The following is a 12,186-nucleotide window of genomic DNA, read 5'->3' on the forward strand; positions in this document are numbered from 1 at the left end:
AAGGGAACAATTCCAATTTTCTGCAGCCGTGTTACTACTCAAGCATGAGCTGCCACTCTTGTATCTTGAGTTAGTTTTGAAAGCATCTTCTTGTCCTTCTGCACCACATTTTAACTTACTACACCTATGTATGGTTTGCCAATTGCAGTGGCAGATAGGGCTACACTCCAGAGGGTTAACATCACTGCCCAGAGGATCATTGGTTGTCCTTTCCCCTCTTTAGAGGAGCTTTTTATCCCCCACTGCTTTAAGAAAGTTCAAAACATTTCTAAAGTTCCAACTTATCTTGGGCACCCTTATTTTGAACTATTACCATCTGGCAGACGGTACAGGACAATAAAAACAAGGACAAATAAGCTGAAAAACAGCTTCTATCCCAGAGCAGTAACTATATTGAATTCTACTCCTGCCGATTACCTCCCATAGACCGATTAGATCTCACAGGTTAGGTCTCCTCTGGATTCCATCTGCCAGCCAATGTCGGCTGGCGACTCCCCAGGGGAGAGCCTTCTCTCTCGCAGCTCCAGCCCTTTGGAACGACCTCCCCATGGAGATCCGGACCCTTACTACCCTCCCGGCCTTCCGCAAAGCCGTTAAGTCCTGGCTGTTCCAGCAGGCCAGAGGGCTCTCGAAATATCCCGCCCCACGGAAACTGTAACTGTTGTGTATTTTAAAGTGTTGTTTTGTGTATTTATCCCCTTCCCTTGTTTATTGTAATCCGCCCGGAGTCCTTCGGGAGTGGGCGGCATACAAGACCAATAAACAAACAAACAATACTGTATAGTGCAATATTAATACAATATCAGGGGTTTTCAATTCATTTGTATAGAATGTGAAGGCCGTGTATTTTTGTTTTATTTTTTATGTATAATGTACACTGAAGCTGGCATTTCATTTCATTATACGAGGTGCAATGACAGTAAACTAAACTAAACTTCAGTAAGCCCCTCTCCCTCCCCATATTTTATCAATGTTCCTATTTTCTCATGGACATTGGAATCTCTTGTTTACCCAAATGAGTTTAGAGTTTAGAGTTTTATTATTATTTATAGGCCGCCCTTTTCCCTCAGGGGACTCAGGCGGCTTACAAAATATAGGGAAGGGGGTACAAAACAGTAAACATGAAACGATACATGAGTAAAAATAGTACACAACATTCATTCATCATTCGAGTGGGGACAGATTACGATCTTTATCCCCAGGCCTGACGGGATAGCCAGGACTTGAGGGCTGTGCTGAAGGTCTGGACGGTGGTGAGGGTACGAATCTCCATGGGGAGATCGTTCCAAAGGGTCGGAGCTACTACTGAAAAGGCTCTCCTCCGTGTAGTTGCCAGTCGACACTGACTGGCAGATGGAACTCGGAGGAGGCCTAATCTATGCGATCTAATAGGTCGCAGGGAGGTAATTGGCAGTGAGGATCAGACCTGTTGTATAATGTTGACAACTAACTAGGGAACCAAGATTCCAAGCTATTGTTCCAGTCCCACTTCTACAAATGCCTTAGAAATAGGCACAACATGGCGCATAGTGATCCACCAAGGCTGCCAGACATCTGAGAACAGAAGAACAACCGTAGCACAAGAGAAGTGGGCACTGCGCAAAGCCAGAGCTGCAAATGCGGCAACAATGGTGCCCACACATGTCTTCCTGACATGTGGCAGAACATTTCATGCCTGTGTAGGCCTTACCAGCCACCTGCGGACAAATTGTGGACAGTCCACAACCTGACAGATTTCAAGGTCCTGTTTGAACACGATGGACAAACATCATCAGAAATAGATACTAGCAGTATTTTTGGATATGATGCAATGCAAGCAGCCTTTGACAGATAATACTCCATCTCTTGCATGAGATGAGAACAGAGCAGATAGGTGAATGAATAAATAAAACTACTTGACTGTAACTTTTTTTGATCTCCAGGCCAGGAAAGAAAGGTGGTATTGACTCAGGGGTGAAATTCTACTTTTTTTTTACTACCAGTTCTGTGGGCATGACTTGGTGGGCATGGTAGAGGAAGGATACTGCAAAAGCCCTTCATGGTATTGGACCTGGGTACTTGAGAGACTGCCTGCTGCCAATTATCTCCACTAGACCGATTAGATCCCACAGATTAGGCCTCCTCCGAATTCCATCCGCCGGCCAGTGTCGACTGGCGACTACCCGGAGGAGAGCCTTCTCTGTGGCTGCTCCGACCCTCTGGAACGAACTCCCCGTGGAGATTCGAACCCTCACCACCCTCCAGGCCTTCTGCAAAGCCCTTAAAACCTGGCTGTTCCGACAGGCCTGGGGCTAAAGAACCATTGCCCCAGTCTTGAATGGTATGACTGCTGTGTGTTTTAAACCATGTATTGTTTTGTGTCGTTTTTTAACTTTGTCTGTAACCCCCCTTCCCTGGTTTTGAGTTGTGAGCCGCCCTGAGTCCCCTTTGGGGGGAAAAGGGCGACATATAAATAAAATCAACATTCAACATTCAACATTCAAAATCTCCATTCCCACCCCACTCTGGGGCCAGCCAGAGGTGGCATTTACTGGTTCTCCGAACTACTCAAAATTTCCGCTACTGGTTCTCCAGAACCTGTCAGAACCTGCTGAATTTCACCCCTGTATTGACTAGATAAAAGTGAAAGTTGGTTTAATTGAAACAAATTAAATAGAGTTATTTTATTATTATTCCATATATATTTAATTTATTATCTTTTTTATTTTATTTTTTCAGAATAAAACGTTTGTGAAAGCAAAACAGATTGTCCTTTGGAAGAGTGATAATAGCTACAAGGTAACAGCTGCAAAATAACTCTCTGAGTTCACAGGACAGAGGGACTAGTTCCAGAAACTGGTTGCCAACATCAGTGCCTGTTGGATTAATGCCTTGAAAAAAATATAACAGATTGTTTCCTTTAATAGTTTCCTTTTAATCTTTGCAGCACATTCCTTGGAAAGAAATACACACAGATACATAGAATTGATGTTCCTGGTTCTTGGCTTCAAGGTGAAAAGGTCACTTATGCTTTCACAGCTGCAGAAAAATGACATTCACCCTACCTAGCAGCAAAATCTGGATAACCATTAGGGGATAGCAAAGTGAGCATAAAATCAACTTTGTTCTGCCCCCTGAAGGCTGCCTGAGTTTTGCAACTAAGATATGAGAGCCATAATTATTTAAATAACCACCCAACCAACAGGACCTGAATCTGAAACACTATCAAATCAATTGTTAGCAATTGCCTTCCTGTCGATATTCCTGGTGATCCACTAAAATTTTCATGTGGTTTAGAGGGTAAGTATATTTATGACACGTAAACAAGCGGAGTCCTATAATATGATCCACGACTTCTCAGGATTCCGTATTACATGCATTAATTTAGAGAGGTATAAGATCTACATAAATGAACGTAATCACACATGGGCTCCACAAAATTGGAAAAATTGAACTTGTTTGGAGCTTCTAGCAGGGGAGAGCAGCTATCGTATACCCTTAACAGAAGATTGGTACACTCCTTCTATCTGGGATGGTCGTCCTCCTCTTCCATCAAGCATGCAGCTTCGGAAGGGACGCACTTGGAGCTGTGAGGGAGGAAGGGAACACCCACCTAGCCAGCCAGATCAGCTGAATCAACCCTGGCGATCAATGGGATGACAGATGTCGCAGCCAGATCGCCCTCACATCCTGGGAAAGTTGAGAATAAGTTGCACAAATACCTTGTGCGAGGCTAGGGAGATAAGCAAGTATTACATTTTATGAATCCTGCCACATCACTCATTTGGAATAGAATAGCATGGTTCATTGCACAGTCAGCTAGATGCTTAGGCCTGATTTGGCATTTTTATCCACCTATTGAGTTCTTTCTGAGGACTTGCGATAACAGATGTTGTTTAAAGGTATAGTCACGGGATGTCAGCTGTTCCAAGTAAAGCTGCCTTTTGCAATTGACTGATGGTGACTTTGTCAATGCCAGCATTCAAATGATGCTCCAGATGTTGTAGGACTGCACCCAAGGTGCCTATTACTATTGGGATTATGTTTATTTTCCTTTGCCATAGTCATTGTACTACTATTTCAGTTGTTCTATGGCATTATTATTTTTATTCCCCTTTAAAATAATTATAAACTAGAGGAAGTTATTAATACCAACAATAAAGATCAAAGTAGTCAAATGCAACAGGAATTGCAGCCCTTTATATGAGATAGAGTGACAGATAAAAAGATATAGCCTGATTTATATATTAAATAGATGCTAGTTTCATTTTTTAAAATACTCATTGTGCTTCATACTATAATCTTATTCTTCTGCCTGTGGGGTCAGTCAAAAAAGGGAGTTTATCAATATTTATAAACAAATGCATGCAATCTGATAAATTGAATCTGAAAAGAATAGATGATGCAGGGTTTATAGAATATTGTTTGAAAATCTGGGGAGCTGCTGCTAAACAATATAAAATACAGTTCTAAAAGAGCCATGAAAAACACTAACTTAACGGAGAAGTCCCTTATACATTCATGGAATGTAGGCTAACACTGGGTGTCTGTCTGTCTGTCTGTCTGTCTGCCTGCCTGCCTGCCTGCCTGCCTGCCTGCCTGCCTGCCTATCTATCTATCTATCTATCTATCTATCTATCTATCTATCTATCTATCTATCTATCTATCTATCTATCTATCTATCTAGATAGCTATCTAGCTAGCTATCGTATCTCTACCTCTACCTTTCTACCTACCTACCTACCTACCTACCTACCTACCTACCTACCTACCTACCTACCTACCTACCTACCTACCTATCTATCTATCTATCTATCTATCTATCTATCTATCTATCTATCTACCTATCTATCTCTACCTCTACGTCCCTCCCTCCCTCCCTCCCTCCCACCCTCCCTATCTATCTATCTATCTATCTATCTATCTATCTATCTATCTATCTATCATCTATCTATCTATCTATCATTTATCTATCATCTATCATATCTCTACCTCTAGCTACCTACCTACCTACCTACACTTATCTATCTATCTATCTATCTATCTATCTATCTATCTATCTATCTATCTATCTATCTATTCTTTTGATCCTAATAAGAACTCTGAATATATAATATAAAATTAATACATTACATATTGGCCGAATAAAACCAGCATTAGAAAGAACAATGCAACCAGACTGATCAGAACTTTAGGAAGGGAAATCGTTAAAGTTGGGTAAAAAAAGTTATTGCCTACTTGAAAATAAGGGGAAGTAAGTTCATTCCATCTATTTATGCTAACGGGACAAATAGAACATTTGGAACTCTTGCCTGTCCCTGATCAAAAGAAAATACTTGCTAGTCAAGCCCTTACAAAGGATTTGTTGAGCAAAATAAACCCATCTTTTCCCCCAGTTTTCAAACTGGCCTGAAGCTACAGATTTTTAAAAGCAATTATGCAACAAAGAACGAAGCTGTGAAGGAAGCCACAATGGCAGGTTTGCCATCCTTTCCCTTTAGAACCCAACACCATGGTATAACTTGGACAATTTCCCTATTCAAAAAAATTAGCTGTGCTGGAAATCAATTAAATTCATCAAAGGTTGGTCAAAGCAGGAGCAGAGGGGTGGGGTGGGTTTCTGGGAATTTTGAACAGGGAGATACATATTCTGACGCCAGATGAATAGTTAAAGAAGAACGAAAAAGCATTTTGTGCTAATGCCAACCACATGGGTCTCCTCTCTACAAAGAGTTGGAAGAAATGCAATTTGTATACCACACAGAGATCCTTCACTTCATCAAAGAAACCACTTTATGCACCAGCTAATCAATAGGGAATGCTGGCCGCAAAGTTCCACTTCAAAGCAAAGAGTCCAGGAAGATGACAAAATACACAAGGCGTATTTGTGTCTTCTCTTGTCTCTTTTTTGTTGTTGTGGCCTGCCGGTGGCTGGCAAAAAATGGCAACAGAGTCGGACACTGAGGAGGTTGGGGAGGAACATGGACCAGACCTGGGGGTTGAGGAAAGCTCAGACGAGGGGTTTGTATCAGAGGCAGAGAGGGAGTTAGACAGCAGTGAGGCAGAGGAACAGCTGGAGCCTGTTCCCAATTTGTGCATATGCAGAGCTGCCAGAAGACAAGAACAACTAAGAAAGCAGGGTCGACTTAAGAGTAAAGCCACATCTTGGAGGTGAATGGCCCCTCCCATAGGGAACAAAAGGGGAGCGAACAGGGAGTGGGGCTTTTGCAGGAAACAATTCATTCATTTGGTCATTTCAAGAGTGGAAAATTCTGTTTGTGACTATGAGAGACTCTGTGCCAAGTTTTGCCTTGCCCTGCGTTTGGAAACTAGTTATTTGGCAGTTCGCCAAACAAGATAAGGTTCGTGTTGATAAACATTCCTCTGAAAGATTGTTTGCTAAGCCTTGCGGACTATGAATGAAAGGAATTCACAATCGTGTAAATAAAAGGGGTTTTGCCGGGACCAAGACTCTGCTTCTTGCTTTTTAAGGAAGCCTGGGTCAGAACATTTTTCCCCATCAGAGAGGGTAGGAAAACTCCAATGCTGGAGACTTTTTAAAAAACAAATCTTTCATGGATATGAGTCCACTAGTGAAAGAGACAACTTCTATGGGACTTGATCTCAACTGAGTTGTTCAAAACTGTTCTGCTCTGGAGTGCAGAATACGCTGGCATCCAGCGCAACAGAAAGTTGTAGGACAGATTCTAGGCAGAGACGAACAACCTGAAGTTCCTCGGCCTAATCGCCCTCTGCAAGCTCAGATGTTGATAATAATGTCTGAGGATCTTTAGACCTTGCTGCTTGGCAGAGAAAGAAGAAGTGCCTGAAAGAGAGAGACTTGCTGTCCCACATATGTTCAGCTCTGTCTCCACTCATTCCTGGTTTCAGCTCCATGAACTCCTGTTCTGCCAATAGATTTTTTTCTGAAGGCCATTGATCCTTGACAAAGAAAGCATCTCCTAGCTTGAAGGATGCAGGAATCTTCCCCCACATGGCTAAAGCTGCTTCACCACTCCTGCCATCTAGTAGAATGGAATGGAATGGAATGGAATGGAATGGAATAGAATAGAATAGAATAGAATAGAATAGAATAGAATAGAATAGAATAGAATAGAATAACAGAGTTGGAAGGAACCTTGGAGGTCTTCTAGTCCAACCCCCTGCTTAGGCAGGAAACACTATACCAGTGATGGCGAACCGCGTGCACACACACACACTTGTCAGGGCCGCAACCCAGAAAAGGAGCTTCCCAGGGGGCATGTGCGCACTGAAAAATGAACTTTTGGTTTCTGGTGCGCATGCGTCCAAGCAAGCTCATCTTCCAGTTGCTGGCGTGCATGCATGTGTGATGATCAGCTGGCCAGTGCATATGCTCATGCCAGAAAATGGAAGACCATCTCTTCCAGTTTCCGCCACTGCCGCACGCACCAAGGCCAGCTAATTGTCATGTGCGCATATGCACCAGAAACCCAGAAGAGGAACGGGTGACGTCACGCATTCCAGGCTACATGGCTCCACATGCCACTTCGGGCATGCATGCCATATGTTCACCATCAAGGTACTATACCAATTCAGACAAATGGTTAACCAATCTCTTTAAAACTTCCAGTGTTGGAGCACCCACAACTTGGAGGCAAGCTGTTCCACTGATTGATTGTTCTAACTGTCAGGAAATTTTTCCTTAGTTCTAAGTTGCTTCTTTCCATGATCAGTTTCCACCCATTGATTCTTGTTCTACCTTCAGGTGCTTTGGAGAATAGTTTGACTCCCTCTTCTTTATGGCAGCACCTGAGATATAGGAACACTATAGTTGCTGCCAATTCATAGAAATGCTGCAGTCATCATGTGGTTGGCTTGGAAAAACTGTCTAGATGTCTCTTCACTCAACCAAGGAGGCCAAGCTATAAGTCTGAAAAATGTCAGAAGAAGTCATTTAGGTAAGGAAGGCATCCAAACCAGGCCAGTATTTCAGGAAATCGTAGAATCATAGGGCTGGGATGGAACCTTGGAGGTCTTCTATTCCAACCTCCTGCTTAGGTAGGAAAGTCTATACCATTTCAGACAAATGGTTGTCCGATCTCTTATAAATACTCCCAGTGTTGGAGCATCCACAACTCTGGGAGGAAAACTGTTCCATTGATTAATTGTTGTGCCTGTCGGGAAATTTGTCCTTAGTTCTAGGTTGCTTGTCTCCTTCATTTCCCCCCCATTTTTTGCTTCTTGACCGACCCACAGCTGCTTTGGAGAATACAATGACATCCTCATCTCTGTGACTGTCCTTCAATACTGGAAAACAGTTATCATGTTACCCCTGCTTCTTCTCTTTGATAGGTAGACATACCCAGTTCCCTTAATCATCACAAGTAAGCAGGGAGGCATCTCTCAGGATTGAAGCAGGAAGGACAGGTCCCCTGCCAGTCCAAAAGGCATCACTCTTCTGTCTGTCAAATCCTTGATCTGCTCCAGATCTTAAAATGAGAAAAGGAGGGCAGGAGATGTCTGCCTATTCCTCTCGTCTCATGAGACCCAGACTGACCTAAATCTTATTGGATTACTTTTAAATTAATAATACAACGTTATCATATTTAGGCCATTCCCTCATCCTACCCCCCATATCAACTCAGGAACTCTTGTTCTTGTCAACAATCTACAGAATCAACAAGAACCATTTTTGGAATGCTAAACTAACAGGCTATTAATTAGCATTCCGCAAGCCAACCTGAATTAGGACTGATTGCAGGAATATTTGTCTTAGTAAATATTTCATTTCGAAACAAAGTAGTTCCTTAGGGATACAGATGTGTCTGAGCTAAATAGAAGGGTTTGAACGTCTCCTCCCATGATGGCCTTTGCAGAGAAAAAAATAACAATTCTGACCCTACTTTGAAATAAACTTTATTGAGCTCAATCACCTTAGATCGAGGATTGAAGTCAAAATTTGCTTTATCAGCCAGTAAATTGAAATTTAGTTGATAAATTTAGTTCATTAATTTGTGTGTGTGTGTTTTTTGTGTGTATACATTCTTAAAGTTTAGGCAAGTATGAGAAGATCAGGTTCTATTAGTTGAACAATTAATTGAATAGGAAGTAATGATTTACTGAATCTTATTAATGGAAAGCAGCTGGAGGAGATCTACAAATAAAATCTTAAGATTTACATTGGAATATATGGGGAAAGGCCTTTCTTCAAATGATGTGGTCTCTCCCCTTGAGTTATGTTCTTTGTGGACGTGATCTGTGGTCCCCTCACCCCAGGGTGGGTTTCAATTTTTTTGCTACCTATTCTGTGGGCATGGCCTATTCTGTGGGCGTAGTGGTTATGTGACTGGGTGGGCGTGGCCAACTTGATGTCACTCACCAGGAGATGTCATGGATTGGGTAAAATGTGGTGAAGCTCACTTAACAACGCTCTTACTTAGCAACCAAATATTTTCGGCTCAATTGTAGCCATTAGTCAAGGACTATTTCTGCCTTCCTCTGCATGGCAGCCTTGTCCTAGTAAACTCCTTCTCCTTTCTGGCAATTTTCCTCTCTGTTAGAGGCACCAAAATAATCCAGACAATGTAAGGTTTCCTGCTGCAGCAGGGGGTTGGACTAGATGACCTCTGAGTACCCTTCTAGCCCTAAATTGCTGTGCTGTTTTTCTTTCTTTTTTTCTTTCTCCCCTTTGTGGGAGGCAACCAACCCCCCCCCCCCCTAAAATATTACTCCCAGAAAGGCTCATTCCACATTCCTGCCAGATAAGAGATAATGGCATAATGAGCCTATAGAAAGTTTGGCTCCATTCATAAGGAGGGAATGATCCAAACCATTTTAGAAACACAAAGCCCATATTGCACATACCCCAAAACTTCAAAAACATAGAACCATATAAGAATCCTACCTTTTATCCAGTTTGTTGTTCAGTTGAACCAGAAACAAACTACTGAATGTCACTTTGCAAACTTCCTTTTGAGCAGCTTTTCAATTTAAAGCAGGTTTCAATTTAAAGTTTGCAGCATTAAGACTTGTGGACTTCAACTCCCAGAATTCCACAGCCAGGCATGCTCAGTTCCAATTTAAAGCAACAGCATTTGTTTTTCTCCTTTGCTGAATCCCGGCTAAATAGTGAAATTCCTTCTTTCTTTTTCTTTCTCTTTCTTTCTCCCTTCCCTTCCTCCCTGCCCCCCCCCCCACTCTTAGTTTTTAAAACCTCTTTTTACTTTCCTGAACCAGCAGGGTTCTGGCAGCCCCACCACCATTCAGGGTCATTCAGCAAAGAAAAAGAGTAGAAGATTCAAATTAGAAAAAAGGGACATGCTACATCCAAACAAATAAATCACTTTATGCAGGGGTGGGTTGCTGCCGGTGTTGTTGCTGGTTCACTTTGCACGCATGTGCACAGTTGACTTTAAATTTTTCTGTGCATGCACCGAACATGAAAAAATTAGTAAAATACATGCCAGCAACAGCATCACCGACCAGGGATCTGGTTCAGGGGCATGGCCAGCATAGGTTGCTGCCAGTTTGGGCAACCAGCACCAAAATACCATTACCGCTTCACCCGAACCGGTGCGAACCAGTAGCAACCCACCTCTGACTTAATGGCTGAATGTGATGGGGGTTTTTTCCATACAAGATGCTAATCTAGAAATTTCTCCTCTCCTTTAATTTTGTCTTAGCATCTGATGTAAAACCTGCATTATGTAGACACAGGTGGTAAGTTACTCTTGCTCATAAAGTTCCTTCTGTGGTACCATCTTTTCCCGAAAAAAAGTCAGGGTCTTACTTTTCTTTTGACCCCTGAAATAAGCGCTTGGTCTTATTTTCGGGGAGGTCTTGTTATTTTTGAGGTGCAGGAGGTGGCGAGCATGGCCATATTATGGCTGCTGCTATGTTGCAATATTTTTGGGGAGGGCTTATTTTCAGGGGAGGGCTTATTTTAGCGCATGCGCTCAAAAGCCCGATTGGGCTTATTACCTGGGGAGGTCTTATTTTTGGGAAAGCAGGGTAGGAATGGCCCTTGACATTGGAAGGCTACTCTCCAACATCATTTCTGGACCTTCAGAGTATTCTCCACACACCCAACAGACTGTTCTGGTTTTTTAAAAAAATTTATACGTGAACAAGAAAAAAAGAAAAAATACAATGGCAGGAACAATAGGCACGATTGTACACTTATGCATGCCCCCTCTAGTGACCACTTAAGTAAGGTCCACGGAAGTCAATTTGCAACTGGAACTATGAACATTTGTAGCTCAGGCAGCTGGATCAAGTAGAGCAGTGTTTCTCAACCTTGGCAACTTGAAGATGTCCGGACTTCAACTCCCAGAATTCCCCAGCCAGCGAATGCATTCGCTGGCTGGGGAATTCTGGGAGTTGAAGTCCGGACATCTTCAAGTTGCCAAGGTTGAGAAACACTGAAGTAGAGCATTCCAGACTGACAACTCTGTTCCAGAAATCATATTTTTTACAGTCAAGTTTAGAACAATATACATTGAGTTGAAGGCAGTTGTTCATGTGCATATTATTGCAATTAAAACAAAAAACAGTCATTTACAGGTAAATGTTTGTTTGCCTGTTCGTTTCTAATCGAGGAAGTACCTTTTCAACAAGGCATTGGGGTATAACCATCCACAATCCTGTGGTCCACAAGTCCATAGGAACTTTTTTTTTGTAAAATGTTTTTTTTATTTTTCCTTTCAAGTTCATTCTTAGATATACATTCTTATAATCGTTATTTTACATATGTCAATTCATTACATTTTTCTGCATGTATATTTACATTTTAATATTTTCTTATTTCCCCTCCCCCTATTTTAATCATATGTGGTCTGGGATTTCATGTTTTGTTCCTTTTTCTTCAAGCCATTCATACAATTGTCCCCATGTCCTGTAGTACACTGATTCCTCCTTGTCCTTTATTCTCAAAGTCAACCTATTCATTTCTGCACAGTCTAATACCTTCTTTATTACCTCCCCTTCCAATGGGATTTTGTCTGCTTTCCAGTGAGTCCATAGGAACCTATATGAGAAGCAACCAGAAGCACTCTTGGCAATAAAGCTTAAGTAAGGTGCTGTGCTCTATAGCAGCCCAACCTCCCACTTAATTGTGCTTTTCTTTATTAAAATAATCTTCATTATGGAAGTGGACTCACTCAAAATTTGGCTACAGCTTAAGTTAGCCCATGATTTTGCTGGGGGAACGATACTATACTACAAGAC

The 12,186-nt window shown here is 42.0% G+C and overlaps 1 protein-coding gene across 1 annotated transcript in view; it reads right to left on the minus strand.

The window, feature by feature from the left end:
- MYL10 (myosin light chain 10) overlaps positions 1-12,186 on the minus strand; it is a 30,682-nt gene that overhangs the window by 13,370 nt on the left and 5,126 nt on the right. The gene's annotated exons all lie outside the window — the stretch shown is intronic.

This window comes from Thamnophis elegans, chromosome 4 (genome assembly GCF_009769535.1).
Source record: "Thamnophis elegans isolate rThaEle1 chromosome 4, rThaEle1.pri, whole genome shotgun sequence".
In the NCBI taxonomy this organism is placed as follows: Eukaryota; Metazoa; Chordata; class Lepidosauria; order Squamata; family Colubridae; genus Thamnophis; species Thamnophis elegans.